This window comes from Protopterus annectens, chromosome 1.part0, assembly GCF_019279795.1.
Source record: "Protopterus annectens isolate FY-2018-M chromosome 1.part0, PAN1.0, whole genome shotgun sequence".
Taxonomy (NCBI): domain Eukaryota; kingdom Metazoa; phylum Chordata; order Ceratodontiformes; family Protopteridae; genus Protopterus; species Protopterus annectens.
Genome location: NC_056725.1, coordinates 1672183746 through 1672188326, shown reverse-complemented (window position 1 = coordinate 1672188326; position 4581 = coordinate 1672183746). Strand labels below are relative to the sequence as shown.

Here is a 4581-nt window from a genome sequence, read left to right as displayed (position 1 = left end):
TATTTACATTTAAATTGAGTGGTAGTATAACACTGCACTAAACAAACCAGAAAAAAATTGTCCTAAATCTTAAGTCTATCTGAAATATTAAGGGGCAAGGAGAGCTTCTGCCCCAAAGTTTTCTAGAACTTAATAAACCATCACAGTATTCTAATCAATGAAGTATTGCTCAAGATATAGCAGGTTTTCCAGTATAATTCTACGGTCTTAGCCCCAACTGAAAAAAAATTCCAGCTTTACTCTGAAAATCATCTCACAAACTATAAAGCTCTAGGGGCTATTGAAGAACTCTTCTAGTGGTAGACCTTTCACTGCATGTGCCAATTGACAGCTAGTTCAACAAAGATAATGCAAGGAAGCACTAAATCTTACAAATAATGCAGCACCTTATCTTGTTATGTCTAAAAACAGGCAAATATATGCATCTCAGTATCAGAAATTTCATCTCACACACAATTAACTAATATGCACATATATCAAACATAAATTCCAATAAATCTTTCTATCAGTATATACAAGTAAATCATCTATAAAGTAATGCTGAACATTTATCTTAAAAATGTCTGTAGTATATACTTGTACACATATCTACATATACTATTTTTTCTTTAAACAAAATGTCATACTAGCAATGTACCCCTTATCTTTTGGTACCAAAAGTAAAAACACATTTCTACAAACTTAATATTTCAAAACACAATCTATCTTTTCATTAGAATCTGAAAAATGCCCATCTGCACTAATATCATCTTAACGCCCTTAGAGATACATGCAAACCAACTATATTTATAGTAACAATTTACTTTTCTTGGATCCATTCAGGGTTTGTAGTGTATGGAATGATTTAAGTGGAAAGATGAGTGACAAGGTAAACTGGTTTAAAATTAAATAAAAGGAAAGGAAATGTCATTAAAACTAGATTAGCTGAGACATCATGTTCTGCTTGTACTTCTTTAATAGAAAAAGAGTATAATCATATAACACTGTAAAAATGATTAGCCAGTTTGACAATATTCTCTAAATAACCCAGACATCTTGCTACGCCATTTGGAAGATAATAAACATGCCCACGTATAGAGCCATCATGATGTAAGGTTTGCAATTTTATCAGAATAAACAGCCTAATTCAACAACAGTATCTGCCAGACCTTGTAAATTATGCAGAGAATGTTCATAATTATTTTCTAATGCCTTTCTGTACCACACAAATTATATTACTGTAATGCATTCATAATCACAATCACATTACCTGATGGCTACACAAACATCTTTCTTTTTGCTAAACTCAGGCCCCGTTTTTCACTTTGTCAGATTATGCTCAAATTTGTTATGAGACTATAAAATAAACCACATTAATACTTACATTTAATGTATAACCTCACTAGCGCATCTAGACAAATAGTAATTTTTAAAAGAAGGAACATACTCAGATTAGAACTTGTTGAATAAAAAAAAAAAGAAACCCAGAATCACAGCAAACTTGTGTGTAGAACAGCATTTCCCGAACAATCAAGTACAACAGAGGAACCCATCAGTGGTATTTGCAAACATGTTCATAGGTTCACAGATTAGTACTAAGCTAACTGCCCTTGCAAGCCATTTTAAGCCTAGGCAATTATCCCTTGTGAGACTCAAACCCTGCACCTTGTGTTTGTAAGGCAAACACCTTAACCATTAGGCCACCCTCCCAACCAAAATTCAACTTTATTTAAATACCCTTTTGATGCTGCCATTGGTCAGGAATCAAACTCAGGTCTCCCATATAGTAGGTGAGAAATCTACCACTGAACCACATTTTTTACTTCACGTCTCTAAATGATTTGTCAAGGCAACTACTACAACTGTAGTTACCTGGAGAAAACAAGCTACAAATACTGCAGCACAACCATTGTGCCACTTTCAAACTCATTTGATAAATCAATTTAAGTGAACCCAAACAGATCCTAACAATAGAAAGTTTAAGCAATAGTAGTAATCCTAATATTAGGCAGTACTGATTTAAGGAGAGTGAGAGATCAATCATCTAGAAAGGGAGCAACCAACCCCCCCCCCCCACACACACACACACAGTTCTTCATCTTTGTAGTCCTTTGGTGCAGAGGAAGCGTCGACTAAAGCTATCTTTTAATCTCTCATTTTGTTAAAACCGAATTATAAAATAATTACAACAAATAATAACTACAATGTCCACCCACTTGAACCCGTGGGTGGTGCGTGCTACTGCACCATCCTGAGGTGTCCCATATAAACAAATAAATAATCACATAAATTTTCTGAAGGATATGAAGTCTAGAACTCAACTGCATGCCATTAAATTTTCTGACTTCAGTCCTCAATGGTATGCCAGAAAAACACAGTTTTATGAGAAAGAGGTCAAAAATAGGCAACAAAATCTGGACAATTTTGAAGGATGTATGTGCTCAGATGTTAATTTTACTACTACTAAATAGTACTAAGTAACAGCTTGTGGAAATATTTCCTGAGATAAGCAGTTAACAGGAGCATCAAAGTTGAAAGAACAAAATAGGCCCTTAAGAAAGCAACAGATCATTTCGATAGGTGTCACTGTGACAAAGTCATTACGTTATTCATTATGAATCCTTGACTTTGATTCCCCGGAGTCGGTTGTGTTACTCATTATGGAGCACTGAGTTTGATTCCCTCTATTTCTACTTGAACACTGTATGAGGAGTCCTAAGCAAGTCATTTAAACGCTTTCGAGCTACATACCAATTAAATTATAAACTGGAATTTTTGCACTGTATGCGTACAAATTAACTAAATCATGATTCCAAGCCTACCTTCACTCCTAATATTTACATTTTAGCCAATCCTCATCACTAGAGTGCTGCTAATCGGGGAACAGTGATGGTTGAAACCACACAGTTCTCCCTCATTTTGTGAGAAATTTACCTAAATCTTGAAAAATAAATACTGAAAACAATTACAACATTGCTAGCTGCAGAGTTATGATCGCTATATCACACATTTTTAACCCGATAACTTTTCGTCAGATCATGCCATAATTTACTGCGAGACTTTCTAAAACAGTCTTGCATCTTTCACTAAGTATGTTTCTCCTACCAGCTGTAAGTAATGTGATTAGCTGGTAGGTTAAGGAAAACTCATCCAGTACACATGGCACGTCTATTTTCAGACACAACTCGGACATTTAAGCATTCCCAAAGTATTGCTTTTGTCACTTGTACACAAACCAAAGACTGCCAAGGACTCAGCACTAAAAACAAGATGCGTGTGTCATTATCTCATCTTAAACTGATCAGATTCTATAAATGTAACGGCAATAAGGAGAACAAACGGAATTCACCATGGAACCCGTTTGAAAAAAAAAACACCTCAGTACTCTGATAACAAACAAGTACGGAACACGAAGTAGCAAACGGACTTGAAAGCAGTGAAAAACAAAACAAATGTATTGGCAATTAATTCTAAGAAAAAAAAAACACAGGCCCTGTTAATCTCTTGTGCCTGTTCATACAGAGACTAGGTCGGTAGCCCTACCTTTACAGAGATGGACGACTTAAAGGCCTTGCCAATTCAAATAGCATGCACTCTGGATGTGCGTCCTCTGTGCAGATGTTGTTGAGTGCCGGTTTGAGTACTGGTCAGTTAGACAAACCACCGATCGCGCGCAGTCCCTAGCCTGTTGCTGCCCCGGCTGGAACGGAATGTCACACTGCTGTCCAGTGCACCATGAGATGCAACTGTTCAGCAGCAGCAGCGCACAACGCTCGTCTCCAACTGTTGCATGATGTAACAGTACCAGACCAAACCTTACTGCATGCCGTTACCGCAAACTCCCAACACCAAGCATCCAAACACTTTGCACCTTCTGCCTTGGATGTGTGACGAGAGAAGAGGTGATTCAGGATGGCGCATGCGCACAACACTCCTTTCCAGGAGCGGTGACGTAATGGGTCTGGAATAGGGAGTCAAGCAGCCGTGCGGAGACTGTTATACTGGGAAGGATCTCCCACTTAAATTCCTCTACACCTCTATAGTAGATACTATCAAATAATTGGAACCAGGGTACCATTAATGCAGTTGTCCCGGCTGCGATACAGAACGTGGAGCTGTAGTTCGTGGAATGCAGTGGCTATGAAATAACGATTTAAAAGAAAATAAAAAATGTGTATGTACACACACATATATATGTATATATATACACACACATACACACGCGTATTTTTCTTATGGAAAGCGCCGTGGTGGGCGCAGTTATGTGGGGTGTTTAGGTGTACTAAGTGGTGCATTGCAGGGGGCATGGGTGCTGGTCTTCCAAATCAGTTATTGTCAACTTGAGCTACTTGCTAGTATATATGCTTCATAATTTGAATGACGGATTGTTAGGCACAAAACGTCACTCTGTCTAGTATTACCATGCTTTACAATGGCTAAAAGTCATAGCTGACAGTTGTTGCATAACTTTTAGTTATGATTAGGCATAGCCCTATGATTTTTGCCGTCAGATTTAGTCTTGCTGGGCCACCTAGACTTACTGGTTTTTCCATAAGTTCTATTTAAAAATGCATACTTTAAATAAACGAATTAATCTTAAAT

At 37.3% G+C, this 4581-nt stretch overlaps 1 protein-coding gene across 3 annotated transcripts in view; it reads right to left on the bottom strand.

The window, feature by feature from the left end:
• Positions 1–3933, bottom strand: part of TMEM184B (transmembrane protein 184B) — a 1551114-nt gene extending 1547181 nt beyond the window's left edge. For 2 of the 3 annotated variants that reach the window (XM_044068425.1, XM_044068435.1), the window contains exon 1: positions 3523–3933. The gene's annotated coding sequence lies outside the window, so the exon portion shown is untranslated. The remainder of the gene's footprint in view (positions 1–3522) is intronic. The other variant, XM_044068443.1, reaches the window with a different exon arrangement.
• Positions 3934–4581: the final 648 nt, after the last annotated feature.